Consider the following 16,698-nt stretch of genomic DNA (forward strand, 5'->3'; position numbering starts at 1 on the left):
TTGGCCCCCACTCTCTTCTGGCTTGTAGAGTTTCTGCTGAGAGATCCACTGTTAATCTGATGGGTTTCCCTTTGTGGGTAACCCGACCTTTCTCTCCGGCTACCTTTTTTCTTTCATTTCAACTTTGGTGAATCTGACAATTATGTGTCTTGGAGTTGCTCTTCTCGAGGAGTATCTTTGTGGCGTTGTCTGTATTTCCTGAAATTGAATGTTGGCCTGCCTTGGTAAGTTGGGGAAGTTCTCCTGGATAATATCCTGCAGAGTGTTTTCCAACTTGGTTCCATTGTTGCCGTCACTTTCAGGTACACCAATGAGATGTAGATTTGGTCTTTTCACATAGTCCTATATTTCTTGGAGGCTTTGTTCGTTTTTTTTTCTTCTTTTTTCTCTAAACTTCTTTTCTCGCTTCATTTCATTCATTTCATCTTCCATCACTGATACCCTTTCTTCCAGTTGATCAAATCGGCTACTGAAGCTTGTGCATTCATCATGTAGTTCTCGTGCCATGGTTTTCAGCTTCATCAGGTCCTTTAAGGACTTCTCTGCATTGGTTATTCCAGTTAGCCATTCGTGTAATCTTTTTTCAAGGTTTTTAGCTTCTTTGCGATGGGTTCAAACTTCCTCCTTTAGCTTGGAGAAGTTTAATCGTCTGAAGCCTTCTTCTCTCAACTCGTCAAAGTCATTCTCCGTCCAGCTTTCTTCCGTTGCTGGTGAGGAGGTGCGTTCCTTAGGAGGAGAGGCTCTCTGATTTCTAGAGTTTCCGGTTTTTCTGCTCTGTTTTTTCCACATCTTTGTGGTTTTATCTACCTTTGGTCTTTGATGATGGTGACATACAGATGGGGTTTTGGTGTGGCTGTCCTTTGTGTTTGTTAGTTTTCCTTCTAACAGACAGGACCCTCAGCTGCAGGTCTGTTGGAGTTTGCTGGAGGTCCACTCTAGACCCTGTTTGCCTGGGTATCAGCAGTGGAGGCTGCAGAACAGCAAATATTGCTGAACAGCAAATGTTGCTGCCTGATCGTTCCTCTGGAAGTTTCATCTCAGAGGGGTACCCGGCTGTGTGAGGTGTCAGTCTGCCCCTACTGGGGGGTGCCTTCCAGTTAGGCTACTCCGGGGTCAGGGACCCACTTGAGGAAGCCGTCTGTCCGTTCTCAGATCTCAAATTCCATGCTGGGAGAAGCACCAGTCTCTTCAAAGCTGTCAGACAGGGACTTTTAAGTCTGCAGAGGTTTCTGCTGCCTTTTGTTTGTCTATGCCCTGCCCCCAGAGGTGGAGTCTACAGAGGCAGGCAGGCCTCCTTGACTGCGGTGGGCTCCACCCAGTTCGAGCTTCCTGGCCGCTTTGTTTGCCTACTCAAGCCTCAGCAATGGTGGGCGCCCCTCCCCCAGCCTTGCTGCCGCCATGCAGTTCAATCTCTGACTGCTGTGCTAGCAATGAGCAAGGCTCCGTGGGCATGGGACCCTCCAAGCCATGCACGGGATATAATCTCCTGGTATGCCGTTTGCTAAGACCATTGGAAAAGCACAGTATTATGGTGGGAGTGACCCGATTTTCCAGGTGCTGTCTGTCACAGCTTTGCTTGGCTAGGAAAGGGAATTCCCTGACCCCTTGCGCTTCCCAGGTGAGGCGATGCCTTGCCCTGCTTCGGCTCACACTTGGTGCGCTGCACCTACTGTCCTGCACCCACTGTCCAACAAGCCCCAGTTAGATGAACCCAATACCTCAGTTGGAAATGCAGAAATCACCTGTCTTCTGAGTCGCTGATGCTGGGAGATGTAGACTGGAGTTGTTACTATTTGGCCATCTTGGAACCGCCCGATGCAGTTTCTTCATGTTGTCTTTGGTGTTTGTATTTTGGTTTGTTTTTGCAGTGGCTGGTACCAGTTTTTCCTTTCCATAAGCCAACCTGGTGGTAACAATATCCCTCAGCATTTGCCTGTCTGGAATGGATTTATTTCTCTTTTGCTTATGGAGCTTAATTTGGCTGGATATGAAATTCTGGGTTGAAAATTTTCTTCTTTAAGAATGTTTAATATTGGCCCCACACTCTCTTCTGGCTTGTAGGGTTTCTGCAGAATGATTCACTGTTAGTCTGATGGGCTTCCCTTTGTAGGTAACCTGACCTTTCTTTCCAGCTGCCCTTAACATTTTTGCCTTCATTTCAACCTTGGAGAATCAGACAATTATGTGTCTTGGGGTTGGTCTTCTCTAGGAGTATCTTTGTGGTGTATTTCCTGAATTTGAATGTTGGCCTGTCTTGCTAGTTTGGGGAAGTTCTCCTAAATAATATCTCGAACTTGCTTCCATTCTCCTTGTCGCTTGCTTCCATTCTCCTTGTCACTTGCTTCCATTTTCCTTGTCACTTTCAGGTACATCAACCAATCATAGGTTTGGTCTTTTCACATAGTCCCATATTTCTTGGGAGCTTTGTTCATTCCTTTTCATTCTTTTTTCTCTAATCTTGTCTTCATGCCTTATTTCAGTAAGTTCATCTTCAATCTCTGATATTCTTTCTTCCATTTGATTGATTTGGCTATTCATACTTGTATATGCTTCACAACATTTTCATTCTGTGTTTTTCAGCTGCGTCAGGTATTTTATATTCCTCTCTAAACTGATTATTCTAGTTACCAGTTCCTGTAACCTTTTATCAAGTTCTTAGCTTCCTTGCATTGGGTTAGAACATGCTCCTTCAGCTCAGAGGTGTTTTTTATTACCCACCTTCTTAAGCCTACTTCTGTCGATTCATCAATCTCATTCTGTCTAGTTTTGTGTCTTTGTTGGAGAGGAGTTGCGATCATTTGGAGGAGAAGAGGCACTTTGGTTTTTGGAATTTTCAGCATTTTTGCACTGTTTTTTCCTCATCTTTGTGGATTTACCTACGTTAGTCTTTGAGCCTGATGACCTTTGGATGGGGTTTTTGTGTGGGGGTCCTTTTTGTTGATGTTGATATTGTTGCTTTCTGTTTTTTAGTTTTTCTTTTAACAGTCATGTCCCTCTTCTGCATGTCTGCTGGAGTTCGCTGGAGGTCCACTCCAGACCCTGTTCACCTTGTTATCACCTGTGAAGCCTGCAGAACAGGAAAAATTGCTGCCTGTTCCTTCCTCTAGAAGCTTCGTCTCAGAGGGGCACTGGCCTGATGTAAGCTGGAGCTCTCCTGTATGAGGTGCCTGTTGACCCCTGTTGGGAGGTCTCTCCTAGTCAGGAGGCATGGAGGTCAGGGACCCACTTGAAGAGGTAGTCTTTCCCTTAGCAGAGCTGGTGCACTGTGCTGGGAGAATTCTTCATGTCAGGATCAGCTGCTCTCTTCAGAGCCAGCAAGCAGAAAAGATTAAATCCACTGAAGCTGCCCCCACAGCCACCCCTTCCCCCAAGTGCTCTGTCACAGTGATATGGTAGTTTTATCTGTAAGCCCTTGACTGCGGCTGCTGCATTTCCTTCAGAGGTGCCCTGCCCAGTGAGGAGGAATCTAGAGAAGCAGTCTGGCCATAGCCACTTTGCTGTGCTCTGGTGAATTCCACCCAGTCCAAACCTCCCAGCCTCCTTAGCACAGTCAGGGGAAATCCACCTACTAAAACCTCAGTAATGGCATATACCCCTCCCCTAACCAAGCTTGATTGTCCCAGGTCGACTTCATACTGCTGTGCTGGCAGTTGAGAATTTCAAGCCAGTGGTTCTTAGCTTGCTGCGCTCCGTGGGAGTGGTACCCGCTGAGCGAGACCACTTGGCTCCCTGGCTTCAACCCCCTTTCCAGGGGAGTGAATGGTTCCGTCTCTCTGGGGTTTCAGATGCCACTGGGGTAAGCAAAAAACTCCTGCAGCTAGCTCAGTGTCTGCCCAAACAGCTGCCCAGTTTTGTGCTTGAAACCCAGGTCCCTGGTGGTTTGGGCACATGAGGGAATCTCCTTATCTGTGGATTGCAAAAACCATGGGAAAAACATAGTATCCAGTAGCTCAGTCCCTCATGGCTTCCCTTGGCTGGGAGAGGGAGGTCCCCTGGCTCCTTGCACTTCCCAGGTGAGGCAATGCCCCACCCTGCTTCTTCTAGCCCTTCTTGAGCTGCACCCACTGCCTAACCAGGCGCAGTGAGATCAACTGGGTACCCCAGTTGGAAATGCAGAAATCCCTGCCTTCTGTGTTGGTCTCATCGGGAGCTGCAGACTGGAGCTGTTTCTGGCTGCTTCGTCAGTTTTATATTTAGTACTCTCTTAAGGGTCTCTTGTCAGGGTTGTCTAGTAGTAATGAATTCCCTTTGCACTTGCTTGTCTGGAAATGATTTTTTTCTCTCCTTTCCTTATGAAGCTTAGTTTGGTGGCATATGAAATTCTTGGTTGGATTTTCTTTTCTTTAAGAATGCTGAAAATAAGGCCCCAGTCTCTCCTGGCTTGTAAAGTTTCTGCTGAGAAACCCACTGTTAACCTGATGGGGTTTCCTTTGTATGTGATCTGACTTTTTTCTCTAGCTGCCTTTAGGACTTTTTTTTTTAGCATTGACTTTTGACAGTCTGGCGACTACATCTCTTGATGATGTCCATGTTGTATAGTATCTTGCAGGTGTTCTCTGGATTTCTTGTATCTGGATGTCTATCTCTAGCAAGAATAAGAAAGTTTTCTTGAATTATTCCCTCAAGTATGCTTTCCAAATTGTTTTCTTTTTCTCAGTCTCTCTCAGGAATGCCAATAATTCATCAATAATTCATAGGTTTCATTACTTCACACAATTCCATATTTCTTGAAGACTTTGCTCATTTTTTAAAATTATTTTTTCTTTATTTTCATCTGACAGGGTTAGTTAGAAAGACCAGTCTTCAGGCTCTGAATTCTTTCTCTGCTTTGTCCAGTCTATTGGGAAATCTTTCAATTGTATTTTTTAAATCCTTAGGTGAGTTTTTCAATTGCTTTAGGAGTTTCTTTGTGTTGATTTTCCACCTTGTCTTGGATCTCATTGAACTTCTTGCAATCCATGTTTCGAATTCTTTATGTGTCATTTCTGAGTTTTCATTTGGGTTAGCGACTATTTCTGGAGAGCTAGAGCAATCTTTTGGTGGTATCACTACATTCAGATTTTTTATGGTGCCGGAATTCTTACACTGGTACCCTCTCATCTGGAGATGCTGACACTTCAGATTTTTGTAATTATTTTTGTGCAGGTAGAATTTTTCCTTTTTCTTTCTTGCTCTATAATATTTTTAATTATTTTTCTTTCTCTTTCCCCCTTTCCTAGGTTGTGTGACTGTAGAGAATGTTCGGTAGGGTCTTTTGGCTTTGCTTCTATATCTCTGCAATTCTTTCAGCAGATTTTATATTGGGATGTGCAGTTCAATCTGAGAGACTGTAGATGGCACATGTAGGTAAGAGCCAACTGTGGGCAACATGGCTGAGTATATACTTCTTTGTTTATGGAGAGGAGCCCTTGGTTGCTTCAGGCAATGGGTTAATTCATGGAATGCCAATTGTTCTGAGCTTCCTGCTCAACCTCAGGAGAGTGGGGGCCATGAAGGGGAGAACCAGATCAGGCAGGCCCACCTACAGGTCCCCCAGTGGCAAGTACAAGCACCAGTGGCTAGGGAAAATCCAGTGGAAGGCCACCAAGCACCCAAAAGCTTGCCTAGGCATGGAGCTGGGAAACCTTCTTGGCCCCAAGTTCTCTGCATGGGGACTGGGAGTGGCCTAAGCTCTAAGTCCAGGAGAGTGGGTGTTCCAGATGCCTGGAGATGTACCTGGGCATGTAGTGGAGAGCCACCCACCCCGCCACTGTACCAAGATTTCTGCATAGGAGGGGTGGAATGACTGAGGCTGCTGCTTCAGGTGAGCAGATGCTCTCTGAATGCCTGGAGATCTGCCTGAGCGTGGAGCAGAGAGCACCTTCTGCACCACCATCTATATTCAGGAAGGGTGGGGTGGCTCAGGCTGCTGAACCAGATGAATGCCTCCTATTTTCTATTGCTTCTTTCATTGATTTATCTGTAAAATTTAGAGGAATACCCCCTGCAAACCCACCGACTCTACCACAATATCTGCCCCAACCCACATTTGCAGTTTCATCATTCTCCAATCCCTGCACCAGGATTTCTCCAAATGTGGTTCTGAGACCACTTGTATTTGACTGCCTTCAGGAGAGCTTGTTAAAATGTACCCTCCTGGGGTCACACTTCTGATCTATTGGGCCACAGCCTCTTGGGTGGGGAGCAGGAAATCTACATTTTGACAATTTTGGAATGGCTCAAGACCTGACCTTGCGCACGTGTTGGATGCCAGTTCTATTCCCCTCACAGGCCATATGAATCCTGTCCTTTCTGCCTCAAAATGCCCATCCAGAGCCTCTACATTGATTAGCTTTTCCCTCCCTTCCAGAAAAGTTCAAAGGCTACCTCCTCCTTGAAGCCTTCAGAAATACCTTAATCTAACTGTTTATAACCCTCTGCCATCTTAGCACTGTGGAAAATACATAAACTTGGGGTTAGAACATCATCAGTTTTAATGTAAGCACCATCCTTTCTAGCTGTACAGCCCTCCTGAGCCTTAGTTCTTACATCTTTAAGATGGAACCAGCTCAACAAGCATAGGGATGTAGCAAGAATCAAGACACTGTAGATGCAGCACCTGGCCGGTGGTAAGAGCTTGGTTATCACAAGTTATCTTCACCCTCTACCTTGCGTGGCACTATTTCTTCTATGACCTTGACTGCTCTCTGCACTGATCTGGGAGTTCCCTGGGAAAAGGTGTCTCCTTTTTTATTACCTACTGGGAGAACCATGAGTGATGCTCTACTTGTAGTATATATACCCTGAGATGATTATTCTTAAAGACTAGCTCTCATGACTTGAGAGTTTGCTCTGTGTTAGGTACCATTCTAACACTGGATGTTGACTATGTATGTTATTTAATACTTCCATCAACCCCATAATGTAGGGAGAATCATTATGCCCATTTTAAAGATGAGAAATTGAGGCACAAAGCAGCTAAGGGAAATTGTCCAAAATCTCACTGCTAGGTGGTATTTCAAGTATGTGAATCCAGGCAGCTTGATGCTACAGCTAACTTATTCTTAGCCAGTGCATTATATTCCTTTCCAAGATAGAGTGGACTGGCCTACTGACATTATGCAGAGGTCAATAGCTGGGCAGAGATAGGAGAACAGCTCTCTCTGCAGATCCAGAGTCTGCACTTTTTCCATGGTCCCACGCTGGATCTGCTCAGTCCCTCTCTTGATCATGCTCAATTTTGTTGTGCCAGTTTTTTAGTTAAACAATGTTTTATTTAGCTTCTTCCATTGCCACTCAGGAGCCGACAGGCCTAGTGGTACAGTTTCTCTCCTTAAGTTTCTTTCTGAGGAAAAATAAATAAGCAGCATAAATCAAACAACTGGAGCCTGCAATTGCCACCAGCTCTGTCTAGGGCTGGTAATAGGAGGAGCAGAGTGAAATACACCTGAGCTAATCAAGGCTGTTGAATGTCAACATCAATTTGCCTCTGATGATACCATCAGCCAATAGCGGAGGGTTTCCCAATCAACATGAGATGGAAATCAATGATCATGACAGAGGCGGTGGGATCTCTTGGAAAGGAGAAAGCACCAAAGTCAAAAAGCCTAGCTTCCTGAGTCAGCCCTACCAACAACCCAGGCCTCCATCTCCTTATCTATAAAATAGAAACATTGAAACCATCTAACCCACTGGGAGCCTCAAATAAAATCCAAGAGTAAACCTGAGATAAGAAGGAAGCCAGGCCTAAGGTCAGTGCCTTTGGGGTCTTCTCCTGGTCTTGTGGCCCCAACTTGCTTTGAGAACTTGAGCAAGCCGTTCCCATGTCCCTGAGATCACTTCCAATTCTAATCCTCCTGGACTCCAGGATCCTTTGCAATGTCCTTTCAACTTTCATTTCAATTAAAACAAAAACCCTACATCCACTTCATTCTGGCTTTCTTCACCCTAAGTCTTTCTAAGAGTGCAGATCACAATCCCAGCCTGGTGTGCCTCACACAGTCCCTGGTTTGTGACAAAGACAGCCAAAGAAAGAATGACACTAACAATGAGAATATTAATAGCTAGAATTTTCTGAGTATTGACTAGGTACCAATCAACATGCAGTGCCCCAGTTAATCCTCATAACAATCTAAGATACTCTCATTATTCACATTTTATACCTGAAGAGACTGATGCCCAGGAAAGTCAGAATCTTACAAAGAATGAGTAAGTTGGATTTAAAACCAAAACAAAACAAAATCATCTAATCCCATTCCTAGAGCCTGTTCTTTGCTGTCTTCTTACACAAGCTGGGCTATGAAGAGCTGCCATGGCAGGCTTCCCTGTAGGGAGTTCAAAGGAGCTTCAGTGACTTGTGTACATCTCTGCATGTTCTCTCTCTCTCTCTTTCTTTCTCTCTCTCTATCTTTCCCCACCGCTTTCCGCTTATCTCTGCCTTAGTTTTTGTGTTGGCCTCATTATCTGTACAGAATTTTTTCATAAGCAGGAAACAAGGCATCGCTCAACTCTTACTGTAGAAATTTCTGCAAAAAGCAGAGACTCTTTTCCTCCCCGTGTCTAAATCTCAGTGCCCAAAAAGGGTTCTGATTGGCTGTATCAGGACTACCTGCCTGGTAAATCAATCCCTTACACCTAACAGTGGGGTCCTATGATAGCTTAGGCTTCATCATGTGCCAATGCTGGAGGCCAGAAGAATATGCCTATGAGCTGAATGAGGCATTTAGGAGGCAAGAAAGCCACTGTGCAGAGCCTTGGCCATTTAATTCACAGTCTAAATGATGCATCAATTCCAAGGGTTCAATAGAATGGAAAATCAAGATGCAGTAAATAGGAGGCAGTCTGGAGAGTACTGACAAAAGTTCCTGCCCAATCCAGAGGGACACATACCCAATAGTCTCAATTGAGGGCAGAATGGAAGTCATGACCGCCAGCATGGGCAGTCCAACTCACTTAATTCACCTGCAGCATATGAAGGGACTGGGTGTTCTTGAGCTCCATCTGTCTATCTGCCCTCTTCCACCAGCACTGCATACAATAAAACTCAAGATGGTAAATGAAATTTTCATCTATTGATTATAGTGTGTAGGACCATCTCCAGTCCTTTGAAAGATCCTTTCCATGACACTAATTGCTGGGGGTTGGCATGTTTTAACGTGGGACTTGGAGCACAGGGGCCCTTCGTGGTAAAATGCCACCAGGGTCAGAGGATGGCTTGACAAATGGTGACAAACTGCATTGTCAACAACTGCACTGAATTAAATAGTAATGACAGAGGGGATCACTGAAGACAGCATATGCAATTATGAGGAACATTTCAGAACGTGGACAAAAGTGCCACTCAAACTTGGAGAAAATAACTTCATTTAATTCTGCTTCAGTCAGCTGAAACATCCCATCAAAATCTGAGTTACTTTGCCAAACAAGTGAAATGTCCCTTCATTTTCCGGGAGACAAGCTTTTCCCTTCATGAGTCCAGCCAGAGCTGGCTTAGAGCCAGAACTAGTTTTATTAACCCCAGATATCATTCAACTTTGAGCTCTACAGGGAACAGAAAAACAAAGTTTACATCACTCCTGGGGCTAGCAAAACAGTTAATGAAACAAAAAAACCTTCACAAATAGAAATGATTTTCTGCCCGTCATCTCAGCATCCAGTAGCCTGCCCTTGCAAGGGGCCAGAAGAGGTCACCAGAAGGGATAGAGGCTGAGGTCTGCTCCAAGCTCTTAAGGGTAACTAACCTGTGGAAAAGGACTACCCCTTGGAGCAGGAGCTAGTTCCCTCTATTCTGGGGACCATAGCTGCCCTAAAGAAGAGGTAAGTGGCATTCTCTGAACCATGACAGTCAGTCTCATCACATCCAGGCTCCTTTCTGAATCTAGACCTGGTAGAGAGGCCTGATGAACAACAGATTAGAGGCCCTGACAGCTACAGAGTTTCAGGAATGGTCTGTGTGGCTGGAGGATTCTCACACCTAGCTTCTAGGTCCAGGTCTGCCTCTCACAGCTTCCCTTCTCTAGCCTTCAGCTTTCTCACCTATTCAGCAAAAAGGACAGGCTAAATTATGTCCAGAAACAACATTCTAAGATTTTAATCCTACATCCAACAATGTTAATAGCTTAGATTCCAAAAAAATTCAGGGGCCAAGGCCCAAAAAGAAATGAGATGGAGAAAGAATATAGCACACAGTTTCTCCATAATATGCAATGGAGGGGTGAAGGTAACAGGATAAGCCTGGATGGTTTCCACTCTCTCCACCAAGCATTCCCTGCAAGTAGCGCTGTGGGCTGGAGCTGGAGTTCAAGGCCTGCCTGTCTCTTTCTTACTCTATGATCTCAAGCTGATCTGGTTTTTGCATTTGGGCAATAGGCACAATAGACTTAGCTCCAGAGTTTTTGTGAGGATAAATGTGAGGGTCTAGCCTGGATCGGAGTTCAATGTGTATTAGTCAGGGTTTCCCAGAGGAAAAAAACCTGAGGTTTGTTTATAAAAGCATATACCCTCTCAAGAAAGAGTAAGTGAGCATCTTTTTTCATATGAATAAATGAGCAACGGAATGAAATGTGATACACTAATGCACACATATTTGTCACAAATATATTATCTCACACATGCTGACAAAATGGATACGCTCACCCACACCTTTGGAGAGACACATTCACACACTCATGAAGCAGTCATGCGTGTGGAGGATTTATTAATGGAAATGTATCTCTCCCCTTTACTTGATTTCTTTAGTTAAAGTACACATGAGATAATAATTATGGAGTTTTATAAGGGCTTCACTTATGTGGTGTCTAAACTTCACTTTTTCCCAAACCATAACATTTTGATGAGTAATGGAAATGGCTCTGCTTCAGGATTTGTGATCTTCCATATGTACCAAGATGGGAGATGCCCTAGGGGTAAGCTCTCTGCACGATACTGAGTCATGTCCAAACCAAGAATCCAGCCTGGCAGTATCACAGTCACTGGGGCCTTTTAGGATAGTGCCTGGACAGAAGAAAAGAGGGTGCTCATCCAGGGTGAGGGTCAGGATGAAGCTCAGGGTCCTCATAAGGCTAGGAGATAGAAGAATACTGAGGACTCAGTTACAAATACCTTATTCAAGGTAGAAAAGCCCTGGAGAACTAGGGGGTCAGCAAGGCTTGGCCTTGGAGCTCTGCCCCTGTAACTAGGGCCAGACTCTCCTTTAGCTCTTCCCTTCTACAACTGTAGGCTTTCAATTTGCCTCTTCGTCTACCTTACTACCCATTAATGCTTCCCCTCACCTCCTTTGCACGGATGTTATGGGAATCAAAGAAATTCATAAGAAACACAGGACAGTGCCATTATGTGGCTGCAGCATGATAAATGGCCGTAACTTTTACCATTTAAACTAGGTTTTTGGTTCCCATTCATACATGCCACAAATTTTGGTAGTTACAGCTTGCAACCGCCTGTCCTCAAACGGTCTTACCTGCTGTATCCCTTACTGATCCATTTCCTGTCACCAAATTAGGCAACTTCCTGTTGCGTGGACAGGACCCCAACATCCCAGTTGAAGCCCTTATTCAGGTACTGTTCCCCATATCTGAGACCCCCTCCCTGCAACCTTATTCCATGGCACCCTGTCTCTGTGTGTTGACATCCTACTTGTGGTGGACAGACTCCAGGGTGACTCCTATGATCTTGGCTTCTTGATGTTTACAACCTTGTATAATCCTCTCCCCTTGGGTGTGGGCAGGACATATGACTTGCTTGTTTAAAAACTATTTTAATTATTTGTTTTTTGAGATAATTGAAGATTCACATGCAGAGAGATCCCTATACCCTTCACCCATTTTCCCTCAATGGTAATATCTTGCAAAACTGTAATACATTATTACAGTCATGGTCTTAATATTGATATATTCAAAATGCAAAATGTTTTATTTTTTATTTACTTTATTTGTATTTTGTTATTTCAGTAGACTTTTGGGGAACAGGTGGTGTCTGGTTACAAGGGTAAGTTCTTCAGTGGTGATTTCTGAGATTTTGGTGCACCCATCACTTGAGCAGTGTATACAGTACCCAGTGTGTAGTCTTTTATCCCTTAACCCCCCTTCCACCCTTTTCCTTGAGTCCCCAAAGTCCATTGTGTCATTCTTATGCCTTTACATCCTTAGCTCCCACTTATGAGTGAGAACACACAATGTTTGTTTTTCCATTTCTGAGTTACCTCACTTAGAATAATGGTCTCCAATCCATCCAGGTTACTGGAAATGCCATTATTTCATTCCTTTTGGTGGCTGAGTAGAATTCCATGGTGTATTTATACATTTTCTTTATCCACTCGTTGATTGATGGGCATTTGGGCTGGTTCCATATTTTTGCAATTGTGAACTGTGCTGCTATAAACATGCATGTGCAAGTATCTTTTTCATATAATGACTTTTTTTCCTCTAGGTAGATACCCTGTAGTGGGATTGCTGGATCAAATAGTAGATCACTTTTAGTTCTTTAAGGAATCTCCGCACTGTTTTCCATAGTGGTTATACCAGTTTACATTCCCACCAGCAGAGTAAGAGTGTTCTCTTTTCACTACATCGGCGCCAACATCTATTATTTTTTGATTTTTTGATTATGGGCATTCTTGCTGGAGTAAGGTTGTGTCTCATTGTGGTTTTGATTTGCATTTCCCTGATAATTAGTGATGTTGAGCATTTTTTCATATGTTTGTTGGCCATTTGTGTATCTTCCTTTGAGAATTGTCTACTCATGTCCTTAGCCCAATTTTTGATGGGATTGTCTTTTTTTTCTTGCTGATTTGTTTGAGTTCCTTATAGATTCTAGATGTTAGTCCTTTGTCAGCAGTATAGATTGCAAAGATTTTCTTCCACTCCGTGGGTTGCCTGTTTACTCTACTGACTAGTTCTTTTGCTGTGCGTAAGGTTTTTAGTTTAATTAAGTCCCATCTATTTATCTTTGTTTTTGTTGCATTTACTTTTGGGTTCTTGGTCACGAAGTCTTTGCCTAAGCCAAATGCCTAGAAGGATTTTTCTGATGTTATGTACTAGAATTATTATGGTTTCAGGTTTTAGGTTTAAGTCTTTGATTCATCTTGAATCAATTTTTGTATAAGGTGAGAGATGAGGATCCAGTTTTATTCTTCTACATGTGACTTGCCAATTATCCCAGCACCATTTGTTGAAGTGGGTGTCCTTTCCCCACTTTGTGTTCTTGTTTGCTTTGCTAAAGATCAGTTGGCTGTAAGTATTTGGCTTTATTTCTGGGTTCTCAATTCTGTTCCATTGGTCTGTGTGCCTATTTTTATACCAGTACCATGCTGTTTTGGTGACTATGACCTTATGGTATAGTTTGAAGTCGGGTAATGTGATGCTTCTAGATTTATTCTTTCTGCTTAGTCTTGCTTTGGCTATGTGAGCTCTTTTTTGGTTTTGTATGAATGTTAGAATTGTTTTTTCTAGGTCTGGGAAAAATGATGATGGTATTTTGATGGGAATTGCATTGAATTTGTAGATCGTTTTGGCAGTATGGTCATTTTCACAATATTGATTCTACCCATCTATGATCATGGGATGTGTTTTCATTTGTTTGTGTCATATATGATGTCTTTCATCAGGGTTTTGCAGTTTTTCTTGTAGAGGTGTTTCACCTCCTTGGTTAGGTATATTCCTAAGTATTTTTTTTTTTTGTAGCTATTCTAAGAAGGGTTGAGTCCCTGATTTGATTCTCAGCTTGGTTGCCGTTGTTGTATAGCAGAGCTACTGATTTGTGTACATTAATTTTGTATCCTGAAACTGCTGAATTCATTTATCAAATCTAGGAGCTTTTCATATAAGTCTTTAGGGTTTTTAGGTATATGATCATGTCATTAGCAAACAGTGACAGTTTGACTTCCTCTTCACCGATTTGGATGCCCTTTATTTCTTTCTCTTGTCTGATTGTTCTGGCTAAGACTTCCAATAGTATGTTGAATAGAAGTGGTGAAAGTGGGCATCCTTGTCTTGTTTCAGTTCTCAGGGGGAACGCTTTCAACATTTCCCTGTTCAGTATAATGTTGGCTGTGGGTTTGTCATAGATAGCTTTTACTACCTCAAGGTATGTCCCTTCTATGCCCATTTTGTTGAGCGTTTTAACCATAAAGGGATGCTGGATTTTGTCAAATGCTTTTTCTGCATCTATTGAGATAATCATGTAATTTTTGTTTTTAATTCTATTTAATTCTGTTTTGTTTTTAATTCTGTTTATTGACTTGCAGATGTTAAAGCATCCCTGTATCCTTGGTATGAAGCCCACTTGATCATGGTGGATTATCTTTTTTGATATGCTTTTGGATTCAGTTTGCAGTATTTTATTGAGGATTTTTGCACCTGTGTTCATCAGGGATATTGGTCTGTAGTTTTCTTTTTTTGTTATGTCTTCCTGGTTTTGGTACTAGGGTGATACTGGCTTCATAGAATGACTTCAGGAGGAATTTCTGTTTATCTTTTGGAACAGTGTCAATAGGATTAGTACCAATTCTTTTTTTGAGTATCTGATGGAATTCAGCTGTGAATCCATCTGGTCCTGGACGTTTTTGTTGGCAATTTTTGAATTACCTTTTCAGTCTTGCTGCTTGTTATTAGTCTGTTCAGAATTTCTATTTCTTCCTTGTTCAATCTAGGAAGGTTGTATATTTCCAGGAATTTATCCATCTCCTCTAGGTTTTCTAGTTTGTGCATATAAAGGTGTTCATAGTAGCCTTGAATGATCTTTTGTATTTCTGTGGTATTGGTTGTAATATCTCCTGTTTTGTTTCTAATTGAGCTTATTTGGATCTTCTGTTTTCTTTTCTTGTTTAATCTTGCTAATGGTTTGCCAATTTCATTTATTCAAGATGTAAAACATTTGCATCACCACAAGGATCTATTATGCTTTCCTTTTATAGGCACACCCACTTCCCTTCCACACTCACTCCTTCCTTAAATGCTGGAAACCACTAATCCATTCTCCATTTCTACAATTTCGTCATTTCACAAGTGTTATATAAATGGAATTATACAACATGAAATAATCATTTTCACTCAGCATTATCCTCTGGAGATTCATCCCAGTTGTTGTGTATATCAATAACATTTTCCCTTTTTATCGCTGAGTTGTATTACCTAGCATGGATGTGTCAGTTTTTTTTTAACCAGTCACCCATTGAAGCACATCTGGGTTGTTTCCAGTTTGGGGCTATTATGAATAAAACTGCTGTAAATATTTGTGTGTGAGTTTTTGTGAGAACATAAGTCTTTATTTCTCTGGGACAAATGCCTAGGAGTGTAATTTCTGGGTTGCATGGTAGTTGCATGTTTAGTTTTCTAAGGAACTACTAAACTATTTTAAAGACTGACAGTGCCATTTTACATTCTCATTAGCAATGTTTGAGTGATCCAGTTTCTCTGCATCTCACCATCATTTGTTGTTGTCAATTTTGTTTTTTTCTTAGCTAATCTGATAGGTACAGCGATCTCTCATTGTTGTTTTAATGTGCATTTCCTTAGTGGCTAAAGATGTTAAATATATTTTTGCATGCTTATTTGCCATCATGAAGTATATCCTCTTCAGTGAGATGCTTCCTTATGTCCTTTGCCTGTATTCCAATTGGATTGTTTGCTTTTTATGGTTGAGTTTTGACAGTTTTTTCTATAATTTAAATACCAGTAATTTGTCAGATATGCTCTTTGCAATTTTTTCTCCCAATCAATAGCTTGACTTTTTATCCTCTTAACAGAACTTTTCACAGAGTAGTTTCTATTTTGAAGAAGTCTAATTGATCAATTTTTTATTTTACAGATCATGCTTTTTGTTACTATGCTAAAATCGTTTCCTGGTCCTAGATCCTAAATATTTCCTCTTATTTTTTTCCTAAAAGTTTTCTTTTTTTTTATACTTTAAGTTCTAGGGTACATGTGCACAACATGCAGGTTTGTTACATATGTATACATGTGCCATGTTGGTGTGCTGCACCCATTAACTCGTCATTTACATTAGGTATATCTCCTAATGCTATCCCTCCCCTCTTCCCCCACCCCACAACAGGCCCTGGTGTGTGATGTTCCCCACCCTCTGTCCAAGTGTTCTCAATGTTTAATTCCCACCTATGAGTGAGAACATGTGGTGTTTGGTTTTCTGTCCTTGTGATAGTTTGCTGAGAATGATGGTTTCCAGCTTCATACCTGTCACCACAAAGGACATGAACTCATCCTTTTTTATGGCTGCATAGTATTCCATGGTGTATATGTGCCACATTTTCTTAATCCAGTCTATCATTGATGGACATTTGGGTTGGTTCCAAGTCTTTGTTATTGTGAATAGTGCTGCAATAAACATATGTGTGCATGTGTCCTTATAGCAGCATGATTTATAATCCTTTGGGTATATACCCAGTAATGGGATGGCTGGGTCAAATGGTATTTCTAGTTCTAGATCCTTGAGGAATTGCCACACTGTCTTCCACAATGGTTGAACTAGTTTCCAGTCCCACCAACAGTGTAAAAGTGTTCCTATTTCTCCACATCCTCTCCAGCACCTGTTGTTTCCTGACTTTTTAATGATCGCCATTCTAACTGGTGTGAGATGATATCTCATTGTGGTTTTGATTTGCATTTCTCTGATGACCAGTGATGATGAGTATTTCCTCATGCGTCTGTTGACTGCATAAATGTCTTCTTTTGAGAAGTGTCTGTTCATATCCTTTGCCCACTTTTT

The sequence above is a fragment of the Gorilla gorilla genome, chromosome X, assembly GCF_029281585.2.
Source record: "Gorilla gorilla gorilla isolate KB3781 chromosome X, NHGRI_mGorGor1-v2.1_pri, whole genome shotgun sequence".
Taxonomy (NCBI): Eukaryota; Metazoa; Chordata; class Mammalia; order Primates; family Hominidae; genus Gorilla; species Gorilla gorilla.